Source organism: Carcharhinus amblyrhynchos, chromosome 5, assembly GCF_965287045.1.
Source record: "Carcharhinus amblyrhynchos chromosome 5, sCarAmb.v2.hapA, whole genome shotgun sequence".
Lineage (NCBI taxonomy): Eukaryota > Metazoa > Chordata > Chondrichthyes > Carcharhiniformes > Carcharhinidae > Carcharhinus > Carcharhinus amblyrhynchos.
In genome coordinates, this window is record NC_137328.1 from 5,920,149 (window position 1) to 5,939,287 (window position 19,139).

At 43.5% G+C, this 19,139-nt stretch overlaps 1 protein-coding gene across 3 annotated transcripts in view; it reads left to right on the plus strand.

The window, feature by feature from the left end:
• Positions 1-335: 335 nt before the first annotated feature.
• aco1 (aconitase 1, soluble) overlaps positions 336-19,139 on the plus strand; it is a 71,732-nt gene continuing 52,928 nt past the window's right edge. The window contains exon 1 of one of the 3 annotated variants that reach the window (XM_080188410.1): positions 336-400. The gene's annotated coding sequence lies outside the window, so the exon portion shown is untranslated. Of the gene's footprint in view, positions 401-11,935; positions 12,040-17,903; positions 17,995-19,139 lie in introns of those variants that run through there. The other 2 variants (XM_080188409.1, XM_080188411.1) reach the window with 2 other exon arrangements.

A 19,139-nucleotide genomic window follows, 5' to 3' on the forward strand; every position in this document is an offset into this window, starting at 1 on the left:
GGATGTGAGGCTCCCTTTAAGTGCAGAGAAAATCTACAACACAGGAGTTCTTCAACCTCCCGAGACTGCGAGCAAGGAAGGTATCTGCTGTAGCGTTGTTTGTATGTGAAAAGCTGCAGTCATACCATTGGCTGTGGTCCAGGCAGCCTGCTCCAAAAGTACTTCAGTTCATTCATACAGGAAGAGGCTGACAGAATGATCAACTCGTCAGACCATGTCCCGTTTAGCTCATAGCCAATCTAAGCAAAGCTCCAGTGACGTGAGCTGATGGCACTATCACCGATTTGTTAAGAAAGGGCCAAATTCTTCTGAGCTGACTTTATAAAAAGCGTATGTGCCACTAACACGGGACAGCGCACTCTGGGTCCCAGTCTGCTCCTCCATCTGACAGCTATTTAAGGTGCGTTCTTTATGGTGTTTCAAGTTCAAAGAATGAAATTGTGTATTGCAGAGGCTACATCAGTAAACGCGTTTAGACAATCGTTGAGTTTATCCCCCGTTTCAGGTTCAGCAACCAGGTGTGGAAACTGGTGCAGATATGTACCATCTGTGAGGGCATAAAATGGGTACAAGTCTCAGCACTGTAACAATGGGATCTGTATCTAATCGACTCGAGGATCGGTCCCACTGCTAAATTTGTGAATACCTGTTTCAGAACTTTACAATGAAATTGGTTCTAGATGCTGACTCAAAATTGGCACATTTTTTTAAAGAAAAGATTACCATTATGCGGAACGGGAGGGAACAGGTTTACTACACACAGATCCTGCAGCCACAGGTTAATCCTCTGAGGCCTCCATGGGAGCTGGTAAAATTTAAATAAATAATTCTGGATATAAAGCGAGTAATATGAAGGGAGAAGGGATTAGCGGGGTAAATATGTGAGTAAATATATGGGGTTATGGGGATAGGGGCTGGGTAAAATGCTCTATTTGAGAGTCACTGAAGACTTGATGGGCTGAATGGCCTCCTTCTGCACTGTAGGATCTTCTGTTAATGACGACCATGAAACTATAATCGATTGTCGTAAAAACCCATCTGGTTGCCCTTCAGGGAAAGAAATCTGCCATCCTTACCTGGTCTGGCCTACATGTGCCTCCAGAGCCACAGCAATGTGGTTGACTCTCAACTGCCCTCTGAAATGGCCCAGCAAGCCACTTAGTTCAGGAGCAATTAGGGATGGGCAGCAAATGCTGGCCTTGCCAGAAATGTCCACATCCCATGAAGGCAGCAGTGGCGGTTTGGCACGAAATGCTTCAGGTGGAACATCAATACAGCCCATTCCATGTTCCTGCCAAAAGTGAATTTCTAACCTAATATGTACTTGGCCCAATGCTAGATAATAATTCGGTTCACTAAATTAGAAGAGTTGGGCTATTTTGCTTCACCACCTCAGTAAACTTATCAAATGAGTTGTAGCATTACAACAACATCGCAGTCTGTTAAATTATAAAGAACAAAGAACAAAGACAGCCCGGGAAACAGGCCCTTCGGCCCAACGAGCCCCCGCCGCCATTTTAACATTACCAGTCCCCCCTCCACCCATGACCCTTATCTATGCTTATGGCAATCCACGTTGAAGGAAACTAATTTAAGGACAATTTATTACCTCCAATCAGCCTAATAGCACATCTTTGGGGTGTGGGAGGAAACCGGAGCACCCAGAGAAAACCCACGCAAGCACGGGGAGAATGCGCAAACTCCCACAGACACTGGCCCAAATCCATGTATCTGCACAGCAAACAGCGATAGTCACTGAGCTGTTGTGTCACCCAGCATCTGGCCCAGTTTAAGCGTACACTAACGACATGAAGCACTAGGCCACTCTCGAACATCCAAGAGCAGCCCTTGCACGACCCAAAAGGCATAGGTACGGTTGACAGTCAGGATCTTTTTCCCAGAGTTGAAATGTCTAATACCAGGGGGCAATGCACTTAAGGTGAGAAGGGGAAAGGAGATGTGAGGGCCAAGTTTTTTTTAATATGGAGATGCCGGCGTTGGACTGGGCTAAACACGCTAAGAAGTCTCACAACACCAGGTTAAAGTCCAACAGGTTTATTTGGTAGCAAACGCCACTAGCTTTCAGAGCACTGCTCCTTCATTAGGTGAGTGGGGAGTTCTGATCACAAACAGGGCATATAAAGGCACACACTCAGTTTACAGAATACTGAGTATTTACAATATTCTGTAAACTGAGTGTGAGCCTTTATATGCCCTATTTGTGATCATAACTCCCCACTCACCTGATGAAGGGGCAAAGCCCTGAAAGCTAGTGGCGTTTGCTACCAAATAAACCTGTTGGACTTTAACCTGGTGTTGTGAGACTTCTTACTAAGTTTTTTTTACACAGCGAGTGGTAGATATCTGGAATACACTGCCAGGGGTGGTGATGCAGGCAGATACAATAGGGGTCTTTAAAAGGCGTTTGGATAAGCACATGAATATGCAAGGAATAGAGGGATATGGACCCTATATAGGCAGAAGGGATTAGTTGAATTTGGCATCATGTTTGACACATCATCATGGTCCTGTGGGATCTGTGCTGTACTGTTCTTTGTTCTAACTTGCATTCATACAACATTTAACAAAACGTCCCAGGCGACTTCAGAGACAGAATTTGACAGTGGGCCACACGGAGAGGTATTAAGATAGGGGACTAGAATTCTGCAGAAATCTCTTTATCTAGCGAATAGTTGGAATGTGGAACTCACTATCGCAGGGAATAGCAGAGATGCGTTCAGGAGGAAACTATACGAGGGAGAAAAGAATAGAAAAAGAACGCTGATGGAGTGAGATGAAATAGGGGGTGGGAAAAATGTGTGGAACATAAACATCAAAGTTAAAGTTTATTTATTAATGTCACAAACAGGCTTACATTAACACTGCAATGAAGTTACTGTGAAAATCCCCTGATTGCCACACTCCAGCGCCTGTTCAGGTACACTGAGGAAGAATTTAGCATGGCCAATCCACTTGACCAGCATATTTTTCAGACTGTGGGAGGAAACACGTCCAAACACAGGGGAGAATGTGCAAACTCCACACAGACAGTGATCCAAGCCAGGAATCGAACCCAGGTCCCTGGGGCTGTGAGGCAGCAGTGCTAAACACTGTGCCACAGTGCCACCCCAACCAGGAAAGATCTATATCTTTGCACTACTTCAGACCTACATCACACCAATGCAGATCTGTGAGCCGAATGGTCTGTTTATTTGCTGCAAAGCCTTCACAATTCTAAACTAACTCCAGCAGGAATTTGGACACCAGGTGGGTGGTCTTTACGTATGCTGCTTCAACATGTTCTCACACAGTAGGAAAACTGAGTTTCATGTCTTTTTTTTACCATAAGTACTATTTGTTCCATAATAACCGTTAAAATGTTTGAGTCAAATGTTCCAAATTCACTCTGAGAAACTGTGATTTATGTGTCTATATTTATCAGATATTATTAGAATGTTCTTTTTATAGTGTGTATTTATTTTTCTCTCCGTTAATCTCTTCTTCCAAGTTTGGACTCTTTGTCATAAACTGTCTCTGGTGGGGGAGGGCAGATAATTAACCTCTGAGCCTTAGCCAAGGATTATAAGGAGCCTTGAAGATAAGGCAACACGTCTGTTACTCTGATTTTCTGTCCCTCCCTACTAATCTTGACATTTGATTCATAGAATAAGACAGCATTGCAGGTGGCCATTCGGCCCATTGCTCCTGTGTCACGTTTGAATGAGTTATCTGCTTATTCCCCTGCCTGTTCCCCATAGCCCTTCTTTTTTTAATTAGAGACCCAGTTCCCTTTCTCAAGATCCTATTGAATCCGTCTCCAGCGTCCTTTCAGGCAGAGTGCACCAGATCACAATTTGCCACGTAAGAAAAGTTCTCACTTTTCTCACTCACTGGTTCTTTTTACCTATTATCTTTAATTAGTATCTTCTGGTTACTACATAGCTGTGCCGCCATCTCTCCCCACACCCCACTCCGCACCCCCCCCCCCACACAACTCCCCACTTCCCCATCACTGTAAACAGTTTCTCCTTAATTGCGCTATCACCATCTCTCAATTTTTAACAATTCTATTAAATATTGTTGGCACAGACTACAAGATGAGTCACATCCATGAGCTTTCTTGGCTGGAGAATGGTGCATGATAATGAGATAACAAATACTTTTAAAAAATAGACCAAAATGAATGCAACAAATATGATGATACTTTTAAGGAATGCATTCATATCTTGTTTCGAATGAGGGGTATGTTTAAAATTCAGCTCTGTTTTACGTGGTGCTGATTTGTCTGCAACCCAGGCAGCTCATATGCTAAGAATTCAGGCTAATGATTGATTTTAGCCAGAGGTGTGTTTGTTTTAATCTGAGTTAATGCATTTGTTGTTTATTTGTTTATCCCCAGAGGTTTCAGAGTAAGGTTTTGATTAGGTTGATTGACAGAGACAATTATTGTGATAAAGGGAGGAGTCAAGCTTATAGGGAAATGCAGCAGTTACTGCCTGGTTCTGAGTAAGGCAGGAGGTGTCTCTTTCTGGAGGCTGCTATTTTGAGCTCTCAGAAGACAGGTCTCTTTCTCTCTCTCTTTCTCTCCCTCTCTTTCTCTCTCTCTCTCTCTCTCCAGAGGTGTTCAAAAGGTTCTTGGACTGTTAACAAGTCCAAGCATACGAGCCTGTGTGTTACTATCTGATTTTGAAGAGGTGTTTAAGTCTATAAGAGGAATGTTGCTTGAATTGAAACCAATTGAAATGGTTAGCAGTTAAGAACTGTATCTTGTCATGCTTAAGCATTGCTCAATTGGTAAATGTTAAGCTAATTCATTTCTTTAATAATTAAACTGTATTGTTAAATAAAGTTTATTTTGATATAAGCTTCCGAGTGTGTCAATGGAATCACACCCAGAGTGAAACACCATATCCTTGTGTCAAAATAGAAAATAGTTGGTTTCATCTAACTTCACAATATATCTTGGAATTTCTGACCTTGTACTCCCCTCCCCAACATAAACATACACCTTACATAATCTCTCAAACAATGGCAGCAGTATTGGATGGAAAGGATGTTGGAAATCATATATAAGAGAGAAGTTTTCCTTTAGGAAATTAGAATCTAGTTTGATCCCACTCTTACACAACCACTTTATCAGACAAAATAACATCTAATTGAAAAAGAAAGATATTTCTATCACACCTTTCACAAACTCAGGATGTCCAAATGTATCTTACAGTCAATGAAGTACTGTTGAAGTGTAGTCACTGTTTTAGTGCAAGAAATGTAGCAGTCAATTTGTTCAATGCAAGATCCCACAAGCAGTAATGGAGTAATGCTCAGAAAATTTGTTTTGGTGGAATGAAAATAGGAAGTGTTGGACATAGTCAGCACATATCTCCTGCCAAAGCAAGATGGCCACTAATGTCGTTCGGTCTGTGCACTTATCGTGCATGTGCGGAAACCAATCATATTATTGACAGCAGACACAGTGCCAGCCAAAACCTGATTGTGTTATGAGCCTCCTCCAGAGGTTCTGATGGTGATAAAACCAATGACAAAAAAAAGCTTTGGATTTCATGATGAATCTGATTGTAACGCTGAAAGCTTAACAATGAAACAAACAAAATGGAAAATGTAGAACGAATAACTTATATGACTATGAATGAGTCCCACTACATATAGTCCCTAGAAAAATGGCTGCTAATCTGGGCTTATCATCAGCATACATGGTGTGGGCAACAAAGAATATTCAACAGGCCAGACAGCTTCTGTAGAGGAAGAAGCGGAGCTAATGTTTCAAGGTGATGATCTTTCATCAGAAATAGAGTAAGTTAGAGGTGTAGCAGGTTTGAAGCAAACACGGAGATAGCAGAAGGGGGAGGGAAGGAAAGAGCAAAAGGAAAGGGTGATAGGGTGGAAGCAAAGAGAGATTAAATGTTAAAAGGTGTAAGGCAAAGGGGAATGTTGTTGGGACAAGAAGCAAAAGTTAAGTCTAGGGGCGGCACGGTGGCGCAGTGGTTAGCACTGCTGCCTCACAGCACCAGGGACCTGGATTCGATTCCCGACTTGGATCACTGTCTGTGTGGAGTTTGGATGATCTCCCCATGTCCACCTGGGTTTCCATTGGGTGCTCTGGTTTCCTCCCACAGTCCAAGGAAGTGCAGGTTAGGCCATGATAAATTGCCCCTTAGCTTCAGGGGGAGTGGCTAGAGTAAATGCATGGGATTATGGGGATAGGATCTGGGTGGGATTGTGGTCAGTGCAGACTCAATGGGCCAAATGGCCTCCTTCTGCACTGTAGGATTCTATGATTCTATGAGGTGTAAGTAGAAAAAGCAGTATAATGACAAACAGTTGCCAACCGAAACACTGGGGCAGAGGTTATGGTCTGCAGTTACTGAACTCAGGGTTCAATACGAAAAGTTGCAAAGTGTCAAGTCTAAAGGTGAGGTGACATTCTCTGGGCACACTGAGAGCTTCACAGGAGAAGTGCAGCAGGCCAAGGATAGAAAGAGCAGAGTGAACAAATTAAAATGGCTGCAGACCAGAAGCTCAGGTCAAGCTTGAATGGATCTGATTGTAACCTCAGCTACACATTCCCACATAACCCGATAACCTTTCACCCCCTTGCTTATCAAGAAGCCATCTGGCTCAGCCCGAAGAGAATTCAAGTGCTCTGTTTCCACTGCCTTTTAAGGAAGAGAGGGTTACTCGCAATGGCTGTGATGGAAGTATCAATCCAGGCTGGCGTTTTAGATTCAAGCCAATTTATTATAAGACACTTCCTCAGTGCTACTAACCTACAAGAAGCTCTTCCCCTAAAGTTTTCCAGCAGTCTCTTTTTAGGACAATATGTTTAACTAGCAATTCCTTTCTCAAGGTAATTGCCGCGTGCTGTGCTTAAAAGTACATTGGCAGAGAGTTCCAAAGACTCACAACCCTCTGAAAGAAAAACTTTCTCATCATTTCTGACTTAAATGGGCAACCCATTATTTTGAAACAATGACTCCTTGTTCTAGATTCTCCCACAAGGGGAAACATCCTCTCCACATCTGCCTTGCCAAGACCCTCCCAGGATCTTATTTATTTCAATGCAATCGCCTTCTAAACACCAGCAAATCTAGCTATCTTATCTCTTCTCATAACATTCCAGTTAAGAGTCTAGTAAACTTTCTTTGAACTGCTTGTAAAGCATTTACATCCTTCATTGAATAAGAAATACTATACATAGTACTCAACAATTCCCTGTATAACTGAAAGATAACCTCTCTACTTTTGTTTTCTATTTACCTCATAATAAATGATAACATTTTATGTAGTTTGGCCATGCAGATTGAAAGACAAAAAGGATGATGGTGCAAGATGCAAAGGGGCTGACAATGAGGCTAGTAAAGAAATAAAACATGGGTTTAGAGGAGGTATGAATGGTATGATGATAGTAGTGTAATTGTTACATACATATATGTATATATGTATATATGTATGTACTATGTTTAAGAGGAATGTTTAAAAATTCAGCTTTATTCTACAAGTACTCGGTATGTCTGGAAGGAATGCAATTCGGAGGCTAGGAAAACAGGATAATTACTTATTTTAGGTTTTCAAGCAGCTATTTTAATTAGAGTTAATGGACTTTTATTTATGTAACTTGCCCTGGGAATTCTGATTACAGTGACTGACAGGGTCATGTAATGATGTGGTTAAAATGAAGTGCTGGGTCCATAGCAGAGGGGGAAAAAACTTTTGCAGAAAGCAGTTACTTGCAGCTGAAGCCTGTTTGAAGTTTGAAGGGTTTTTTAGGCTTCTAGTACATGATCTCTCTCTGAAAGCTTCAAGACTTTTAACATGATTTATAGCAAGTATGCCTGGGTTTGCTAACTGTATTTATTTGAAAATTGTTTTGACCTAATGATGAATGGGGCTCATTTGGAACTAGAACAGTCATGGGGCTGCAGAATGGCACAGTGGTTAGCACTGCTGCCTCACAGTGCAGGGACATGGGTTCGATTCCTGGCTTGGGTCACTGTCTGTGTGGAGTTTGCACATTCTCCCTGTGTCTGTGTGGGTTTCATCCATGTGTTCCAGTTTTTATTCCCAAAGTCTCAAAGATATGCTAATTAGGTGCATTGACCTGAACAGGCACTGGAATGTGGTGACTAAGGAATTTTCACAGTAACTTCATTGCAGTGTTAATGTAAGCCTACTTGTGACTAATAAATAAACAAAATAAGCTAGAAACTAAAGTTGCTTCCTTTCATTTTTAAATATAGTTCAACTGTTGATGGTTAAACTGCTTTGTTTATTAGCATTATGGTTAAATTGTTATTAAATAAAATTTTTTTTAACTATAAAAGATCCCTAATTTGTCAGTGGAATTACTCCTGGGGTGAAAAGGCCTCTCCTCATACTTATGCCAAAATAGAAAATTGTCAGGGTCTAGTCTGTCTTTGTTATATAACATGGGGTTCTGGTCTGGGACACTAACAGTGACAACAATGGAATCACCACCAACAACTGCTATATGAAAACTGGTTATGGTGTGAAATTGTTGAACTCAATTTTGAGCCTGGTAGGCTATAAAGTGCGGAATCAAAAAAAGTGGTGTTGTCTCTTAGAGCTTCATTGGAGGAACATGGGAGGCTGAGGACAAAGATTCATAGAGTCCTACAGTGCAGAACAAGTCCATTTCGCTCATCGAGTCTGCACCGACCACAATACTACCCAGGCCCTATTCCCATAACCCTTTGTATTTACCCAGCTAGGCTCTCTGACACTAGGGGGGAGTTTAGCGTGGCCAGTCCACCTAACCTGCACATCTTTGGACTATGGGAAGAAACTGGAGCACCTGAAGGAAACCCACGCGGACAGAGGGGGGAATGTGCAAACTCTGCACAGACAGCGATCCAAGCCGGGAATCAAACCCAGTTCCCTGGCACTGTGAGGCAGCATTGCTAGCCACTGTGCCACTGTGCCACAGTGAATGTGGATTTGGGAGAATTATAATGGCAGACATCCAGAATCTTGGGGTCACGCTTGCCGTCTGAGGGATATGGACAAAAATAAAAGATGGAAAATGCTGGATAAACTCAGTGTGTCTGGCTGTACCTGTGGAGAGAAACAGCGTTAATTTTTCGAGTCAGTACGATCCTTCTACAGGGCTGTTCTGATGGAGGACCACATTGGACTTGAAGCATTGACCCTGTTCCCCGCTTCACAGATCTGCCAGACCTGCTGGGCTTATCCAGCATTTTCTAAATTTATTTCAGATTTCTGCTGTATTTTGGGTTATTTGATGGATATGAACAGATTCCTTCCCTTGGCTCGTGTTGGGCGAGGCAGTAGACAAGTCCAATAGCCTGACCTGAAGGAAGGACGGACGATTTAGGTGGGAAGAAATGTCTGTGGGTTGAAAGGAACAAAAGAATTGTGCTGTTAGGTGATGGAAATTTATTTTTCAAAGATTCCTGCATCTTATCCTTTCTGTGAAATGTCAGGATAAACAATTTCCAAAACGATTTGACACTCTCCAACTCTGAATCTTGAAATGAGATCTGATTGTGACACAAACAAATAGAACTTAAATAAACATCACTGATAAGAAGCTGCCAATGGGATTTTTTTTTTAGACATATTTTGAAATCTCAGGACGCACAGCTTTCAGTCTGCACGTATTGTACTTTCTATGTTGGCTGCCTGCCAAGGATAATGGCTTCATGTAAGAAATAACTCAAACGGGCATTTCTTTCTTGATTTAAAGGTACATTGCTCCTGTACATAGAATCCCTACAGTGTAGAAGAAGGCCATTCAGCCCATTAAGTCTGTACCGACTACAATCCCACCAAGGCCCGATCCCCATAACGTCACACATTGACCCCCTGACACTAAGGTCATTTAGCATGTCTGCCATTGTAATTCTCCCAGCCAAACCCACTCTCACTGCGGCACAGTGGTTAGCGCTGCTGCCTCACAGTGCCAGGGACCTGGGTTTGATTCCCAGCTTGGGATGCTGTCGTTGCCGAGTTTGCACTTTCTCCCTCTGATCTGCATGGGTTTCTTCTGGGTGCTCCGGTTTCCTCCCACAGTCCAATGATGTGTGGGTTAGGTGGATTGGCCATGCAAAATTGCCTCTTAGTTTCAGGGGGGCTAGCTAGGGTAAATGCATGGAGTCATGGGGATAGGAACCAGGTGGGATTGTGGTTGGTGCAACCTAACCCACACATCTTTGGAGTGTGGGAGGAAAGCAGAGCGCCCGGAGGAAACCCACGCAGACACGGGGAGAAAGTGCAAACTTTGCACAGACAGTGATCCGAGCACTGACTCTTTGACAAAGACTTTCCTCAGCCCCAGCCCTGCCCCATCCCTGTAACACCACACATTAAACCTGCTAATCACCCAAGTTACTCATCTTCGGACACTAAGGGGCAATTTTACAAGGACCAATTCACCTGCACAACGTGCAAATCTCACAATCAAGGTGGCCACAAAAGCACCACAATTAGCATCAGTATCATTGAAAGGGGTGGTGGGGAATTTGAGAAATGAACCAGAGTTATTCAGCACAATTGCAGAAAGTGTGCTGTGCTTTTACAGGCATGCACGCGTGTGGCCTGCACGGTACACACAATAGCATTTGGCTGCATATATGCATTTTGATGGCTGTTCTGGATCCAAGCCCAGCACGTCTAACTTTTCTCTTCATTCTTGGGAGCATCGCCGGCCAGGGCAGCATTTCTTACTCATCCCTAATTTCCCCTGAGAAAGTGATAGCGAGCCTCCTTCTTGGATCGCTGCACCCCATATGGTGTCAGGAATTCAAGGATTTTGACCCATCATCAGTGAAGGAGTGGCAATATATATCCAAATCAAGATGGTGAGCGACTTGGAAGGGAACTTGTGGGCGGTGGTGTTCCCATGTGTCTGCTGCCCTTGTCCTTCTAGCTGGTCGAGGTTATGGGCTTGGAAGATGCTGTTGAAGGAGGGGTGAGTTGTAGATGGTACACTCTGCTGTTACTGGCCATCAGTGGTAGAGACTGAAAAGGGTGAATGTAGCCAATGGTACGCTGATTATACGGGCTGCTTTGCCCTGGATGGTCTTGAGTTTTTTGAATGTTGTCAGAGCCACACTCATCCAGGCAACTGGAGGGTATTTCATCACACTCTTGACTTGTGCTTTGTAGGTGGTGGACAAATTTGGGTGGGGTGCGGTCAGGAGATGAGTTACTCGCTGCAGGTTTCCCAGCCTTTGATCATTCATCACTTCTTTTCCCTTTCAAACTTTCTTTTCTCTTTATCCTCCATTGAACCCATCCTCTTCCTATCATGTCTCTCCGTGCAAGCAGTCTACTCTCCCAAATCTTTTCCCAATCCTTGTCAGACTTCCGTCAGATGTCCTCCACTGGATGAGCAAGCATTTCCGCCAACTAAATATTGGGAAAACAAAAACCACCACAAACTCTGAAGGCAGAGCCACCAATGATGGAGCGATTAAGATCAGCAGTATGCCTGAATTAATCTCAGGGGGTTTGTGGGACTGGAGGAGATTACAAAGACAAGGAGTGTTGAGGGATTTGAAAACCAGGTTGAGAATTTTTAAACAAGGTGTTGCTTAATTGAGAGCTTTTGTAAGTGAGCGAGTGTAGGGTGATGGGTGCTTTGGATGAACTCATATTTATGGAGGGTTCAAATTTCACCATCTGTATGGTGGGATTTGAACCTGAGCCCCAAGAGCACTGGCCTGAGTCTCTAGATTACTAGCTCAGTGACAATACCACTATGGCACTGCCTCCCCTTGAAATCACTGACTGAACTGATGATGCCATAGGGATTGCTGGAGGCTCCCGGGCAATCCGGGAGCGTTGGGAACGCTGATCCGGGGCTACGGACGCGCGAAAGGGGGCGGAGTCAGGTGGTGACGCGATCACGCCGAAATGTGGGCGGGGCCTGTGCGCGTGGCGCATGCGTGGCACACAGCCGAGACGCATGCGCGCAGGGGGCCGGCGGGGTGAGGGACAGCTGTTGGTGAGGCTGCGGCTGGTGCTCTCGCACCTCAGGAGGTAATGAACCGGTTACACTGACTGCCCTCGGGGCTGGGCGCGTCGAGCAATACCCCCTTTAAATCTTTCCTTCCGAGCCCGCTCGTGGAGCGGCAGGAAAGATCCCGGGCAAATGTGTAGTGGCAGCAATGCAGACAGGGCTGGGGGTAAAGTGCAGGGTCCTGTGCAATGACAGCAATGCAGACTGGGCTGGGGGTAAAGTGCAGGGTCCTGTGCAATGACAGCAATGCAGACAGGGCTGGGGGTAAAGTGCAGGGTCCTGTGCAATGACAGCAATGCAGACAGGACTCGGGGATAAAGTGCAGGGTCCTGTACAATGACAGCAATGCAGACTGGGCTGGGGGTAAAGTGCAGGGTCCTGTACAATGGCAGCAATGCAGACAGAACTCGGGGGTAAAGTGCAGAGTCCTGTGCAATGACAGCAATGCAGACTGGGCTGGGGGTAAAGTGCAGGGTCCTGTACAATGGCAGCAATGCAGACAGAACTCGGGGGTAAAGTGCAGGGTCCTGTACAATGACAGCAATGCAGACAGGGCTGGGGGTAAAGTGCAGGGTCCTGTACAATGACAGCAATGCAGACAGGGCTGGGGGTAAAGTGCAGGGTCCTGTGCAATGACAGCAATGCAGACAGGACTCGGGGGTAAAGTGCAGCGTCCTGTATAATGGTAGCAATGCAGACAGGGCTGGGGGTAAAGTGCAGGGTCCTGTACAATGGCAGCAATGCAGACAGGGCTGGGAATAAAGTGCAGGGTCCTGTACAATGGTAGCAATGCAGACAGGACTCGGGGATAAAGTGCAGGGTCCTGTGCAATGACAGCAATGCAGACAGGGCTGGGAATAAAGTGCAGGGTCCTGTACAATGGTAGCAATGCAGACAGGACTCGGGGATAAAGTGCAGGGTCCTGTGCAATGACAGCAATGCAGACAGGGCTGGGGGTAAAGTGCAGGGTCCTATGCAATGGTAGCAATGCAGACAGGACTCGGGGATAAAGTGCAGGGTCCTGTGCAATGGCAGCAATGCAAACAGGGCTGGGGGTAAAGTGCAGGGTCCTGTACAATGGTAGCAATGCAGACTGGGCTGGGGTAAAGTTCAGGGTCCTGTATAATGGCAGCTGTGTAGACAGCCCTACAGGAGGGCCTAGGGTGTGCATGTTCCTGTATAGTGGCAATATTACAGGCAAATCTTGAGTCATGATGCAGGAACAGAGTTTAGGGGACTGGCCAAACTGCATATGCACAAGGCTTGTGTTGTGACCTTGGTCAGATGGAACTTCGGGAAAGTGCCAGTGTCCATGCAGAAGGTGGGGACAGAATTGCGATGGTAGTTCCAAATGTTAGTTCTATGTAAATCAAACCTTCCTGCCAGGGAGCATTAGCTAGGTTGATCAGGCTTGCTGGTTTGTTTCAGTCATATTCCATTGAGTTTGTTTAATCAGCCCTATGCTGGTTGGTATGATTGCCCAGAATGCAGGTGGAGCATTTCTTGTTTATTAATACCTTATTTTGGATTTGATTTATTAAGATTACATGTATTGGGATATATTGTCACATGCAGTGTTTCTTGCGAGCTATAGCAGACAAAGCACACCATATACAGAGAAGGAAATGAGAGAGTGCAGAATGTAGTGTTACGGTCATAACTAGGGTGTAGAGAAAGATCAACTTAATGCGAGGTAGGTCCATTCAAAAGTCTGATGGCAACAGGGAAGAAGCTGTTGTTGGTATGTGACCTCACTTTTGTATCTTTTTTCTGATGGAAGAAGATGGAAAAGATTATTCCCGAGGTGCATAGGGTCCTTGATTATGCTGGCTGCTTTTCCAAGTAAGCGTACACAGATTCGGTGGAGGGGAGGCTGATTGACATAATGTACTGGGTTTTGTTCACGACCCTTTGTAGTTTTTTTGCAGTCTTGGGCAGAGCAGAAGCCATACCAAGCTGTGATACAACCAGAAAAAATGCTTTCTATGATGCATCTGTAAAAGTTGGTGAGAGTTGTAGCAGACATACTGAGAAAGTAGAAGGGTTGATGCGCTTTCTTAACTGCAGCATCAGCATGGAGGGACAAGGATTGGTTGTTGGTGATCTGGACACCTAGAAACTTGTAGCTTGCGACCATTTCCACTTTGTCCCAATTGATGTAGGCAGGGCATGTCCACTACGCTTCCTGAATTCAATGACCCTCTCCTTCGTTTTGTTGACATTGAGATGTGCTCCCTGGGAGCAGGACAGGGGAAGAGTTCAATGACTAATTTTTACTGAACTTATTTTACTCATGTTTAAATATTACTGAGAAGGGAGATGTGCTGCTGAAGCTTTTCGTCTGGGGCTCATCAGGGCAAACACAAGAAAACCAAATTTCAAACTATCACAGCAATTTATATGACAGGAGAAAAGGGCATTGATTGATTTGATATACTTTCTGCATGGTGATGCTTTGGTCAGAGTGTAATAGGGATCTATAGGCTCCCAAGTAACTAAAAAGATGGCAGACTAAAACCTGTTCCTTGTGCAAAGAACAGATTCCTGTATTTGAATGTATGTCACTTCAGGCAGTGTAAATTAGTCACGTTATGAGCTCAATTGACTATCTTAAATTGGTAAGTATAACTGTTAGCTATATATTTAAATAGTAAAACACGACTGGGAATGATTGCTGGCTAAACTCTGACATCTAACAAAGGCTATTTACTGCTGGTTTAGACAGTACCTAAGAGTTCAGAAGGACATGAATAAAGTGCATGACCTTTGTCAAGATTTCAACAGTTAAGGCATGTATTGCACTGTAAAGTTACTCAGCCTTGCTAGAACCTCCAGAACAAGTTTTGCCAATTGAATGGAAATCACTGTGCAACCTGTTTATCAACAGTGTTGTTATGACAGTTTTCTCAATTTGGTTATCACATGCTGAAATGTGGAAAGAAATCTGCCTATCTGTTAATGTACAGACCTGTTTTAATTGCTACTCAGTTCAGAACAAGACCATGTTTGCTTAGCTTAAATGAATCATTTGCCTGCATTAACACCTCTGCTGAGAAAAATGTAAACAGTTGACAAAGTAATCTTCAAAGTCTGTGTATACGATAAAGCACAGGAATGTGTTAGGAATCAGCAACACACCCACAGGTTTAAGCTGGCGATAAACTATCTAAGCTTCTTGATACCTTGCAGCATAGTAAATCTGAGATCTCACTTTCTTAAACAAACAAATCATCAGAGTTCTCTAACAGTATTGTGGAGCAGTACATGATACAGATTCCATTGACTTCTGGTTTGTCATTCCAACAGGTCTCGAGAGGTGATTGCTAAATGTTTTCTTTAAGTGCTATGATTTGCGTGGTGCAAGTTTGTGTGTATAAACCATATTTGATTTATTATCGCTACATGTATTAGTACACAGTGAAAAGTATTGTTTCTTGCCTGCTATACAGACAAAACATACCGTTCATAGAGAAGGAAAGCAGAGAGTGCAGAATGAAGTGCAGGGAGTAGAGAAAGATCAACTTAGTGCGAGGCAGCAGGGAAGAAGCAGCTTGTTAGTCAATTGATATGTGACCTCAGACTTTTGTATCTTTTTCCTGACGGAGTAAAGTGGAAGAGATTATGTCTGAGGTGCTTGGGGTCCTTGATTATGCTGGCTGCTTTTCTGAGGCAGCGGAAAGTGTAGACAGAGTCAATGGGAGGCTGGTTTTGTGTGAAGGACTGGGCTATATTCACAACCTTTTCTAGTTCCTTGCAGTCTTGAGTAGAGCAGGAGCCATACCCAAGCTGTGATATAACCAAAAAGAATGCTTTCTATGGTGCATCTGTAAAAGTTGGTAAGAGTCGTAGTGGACATGCCAAATTTCCTTAGCCCCCTGGGAAGGTAGAGGAGCTGGTGGGCTTTCTTCACTGTAGTGCTGGCATGGAGGGACCAGGGCAGGTTGTTGGTGATCTGAACACCGAGAAACTTGAAGCTTTTAAGAAAATGTCCAAATTGTACTTTGGATTTGTGGCTGTGTCTCTTGTTATATTTGTTTGTGGAATGTGGGCATCGCTGGCGAGACTGGAATTTGTTGCTTGTCATAAATTGCTCTTGAGAAGTTAGCCGCCTTGAACTGCTGCTGTTTGTGCAGTGCTTATTATAATTTGTCATTGCTGTTTGGCGCGACTGAGTGGATTGCTAGGCCATTTCAGAGGGCAGTTAAATAACCAACCACACTACTCGGTCTCAAGTCATAGTTCAGACCATGCAAGGACAGCATTCTCTTCCCTAAAGGGCATTAGTGAACTAGGTGGTTTCTGTATGATAATCAAGTAGTTTCATGGTCATCATTACTGATGCAATTTTTATTCCAGATTTATTTAATTACTTAAATTTAAGTTGCCCAGCTGCTGTGATGGAATTCGAACTTGACTCCCGATCATTGCTTTTTACATTTTCTCCATTTGAAACTTGCAGTGACGCTAAGAATTTGAAGTCGGCTGGCCACAATCAAAATGTTTTGTGGCGCAGTGGTTAGCATTGCTGCCTCACAGCGCCAAGGAACTGAGTTCAGTTCCTGGCTTGGGTCACGGTCTGTGCGGAGTCTGCAAGTTCTCCTCATGTCTGTGTGGGTTTCCTCCCACAGCCTGAAAGACATTCTGATTAAGTGCATTGGCCGTATTCAATTCTTCCTCGGTGTGCCCGAACAGACGCTGGAGTATGGTAACTAGGAGATTTTCACGGTAACTTCATTGCAATGTTAATGTAAGCCTACTTGTAACACTAATAAATAAATAAGCTTTAGTGGTGCAGGATTCTGCTTTCTTGGTGTGCGAGGGAACTCATTGGAAAACTGTTGATTGGTACGTTCTCTCCTCTACGTTTGTTCAAAGTCTCACTGTTCACATTATGGAAGGTCACATTTCAGATGTTGTACCTAGCGGGTGCTGCACTGCTGCAGGCACTGTGCTCCTCAAAAAAGGAGAGTGTTTTCCTAATCATCTCAACCAGTGTTGTGGGTGAAACTCTGAAACTTCCTCCCTGACAGCACTGTGGGCACACCCGCGCACAGACTCGTTATAGTTAAAGAAAGTGACTCATTGCCGCCTTCTCAAGGACACTTTGCAATGGATGATAAAAGCTGGCCTCGCCAGTGATGCCTTTGTCCCTTAAATATTTCTTTTCAAAGGCAGCAAAAAGTAATTAACTTCACTTGCTCTTTTCGGGTATGTGTTGGGTGCATTTGGGTTGCTTAGTAAAAGGTGATTACACAGAAAAAAGTATGTCATTGGCTTGTGAGATGCCTTGAGCACATTTTTAGCTGGTGATAAGGCACAATATCAGTGCAAGTTGTTTCATATGAATAAGTTGACAAATGTACTGCACAGAACTTGGGACACTGTTGGAAGTGTGTGTTATGTCTGGCTCGAGACACACCAATATAACTGCAGATCTCATGGGTATCAGTTTGGAAAGTATTGTGATATTAAAGTTTTCAACTTTTGGTTCTGGTACAGCAAAGATTATTGAAAATTTTGCAATGATTTTTGATGTTTTACTTTCTTTCCTTCCATTATTTTCTTTCAGGAGGTATGGGAATTGGGATTTAGTGCAGCTTAGCGGTTAATGAAAGTTTAGTGCAGTACACTATTCACTATGTTAATTTCCTGGCCTGACTTGGAAAAGTTCTACTTTTCTTTTGAATTGATTCATAAGTTTATTTATGAATGTCACAAGTAGGCTTACATTAACACTGCAATGAACTTGCTGTGAAAATCCCCTAGTTGTCACACTGTGGTGTCTGTTCGGGTACACTGAGGGAGAATTTAACATGGCTAATGCACCTAACCAGCATGTATTTCAGACTGTGGGAGGAAACTGGAACAACCAGTGGAAACACACGGAGACACGTACTCTACAGAGACATTGACCCAAGCTGGGAATTGAACCCGGGTCCCTGGTGGTGTGAGGCAACAGTCCCTGGTTGTGCAAGGCAGGTTAAAATTTAAAATGTTAGTTCCACCCCTGATCTCAGATAGTATCTATACTTGAGGTCTGATGCATAGTCAGCTCCTAATGTGTATATTTGGATGGTAGTATGAAAGAAAGAAGTAGATATTTCATTAATTAGGCTTCCCTTGAGGAGAGTATTAAGAGGATTATAATTGAAGTGTTTAAGTTAACTGAAGAAGTTGATGAGGTATTGAATTCTTTAGGATTTACAGCCCAGAAGTAGACCCAGATAAACACAAAATACTGCGGATGCTAGAATCTGAAACAAAAACAGAAAAATGTTGGAAAATCTCAGCAGGTCTGACAGCGTCTTTATGGAGAGAGAATAGAACCAACATTTTGAGTCTAGATGATCCTTCATCAGAGCTGAGAGGAAAAGAGCAAACAGACCCACTTGGTGTATTCTGACAATTTATGTCCCACACAAGCCTCTTCCCTCCATTTTCATCTCACAAAGGGATAGAAGGTATATCCTTCTATCCCTTTCTCTCTCATGTACCTATCTAGTTTTGTGTTAAACAGGTATCTATGGTCTTGCCACAGGTATTCCAAGTGATAGCAAGTTCCACATTCTAAATACTCCCTGTGTACAGAGGCTTCTCCAGAATTCTCTGCTGGATTGATTGAGGATTATTGTAGTTTGATAGCCCTGGTCATCCATAAGTCAATTATCTCCCCTCTGCCTATTGTGTCAAACTCCTTTATAATCTCTAAGACTTCTGACTGGCCACTCAATCTTTACCTCAGCCAGTTCAATCTTTACAAATCAGTTTAACCTCACTTTTGGGATCATTCTGTAAATCTAGTTTGCATCTTCTCCAGTGTCTCTATGTCCTTTCTATAATGAAGTAACAGTAAGAAGTCTCACAGCATCAGGTTAAAGTCCAACCCGGTGTTGAGATTTCTTACTGTGTTTGCCCCAGTCCAACGCCAGCATCTCCACATCTTTCTATAATGTACAGAAATGTTCATAGTACTCCCATCTGTGATCTGATTAAGATTCTGCATAAGTTTGACTTCACTAATGTAGTTTGAGATGCTACACAAATTGATTTAACTAGATTCTATACAAGTTTGATTTACCTAGTGTGGTCTAAGATTCTGTACAAGTCTAACGTAACCATG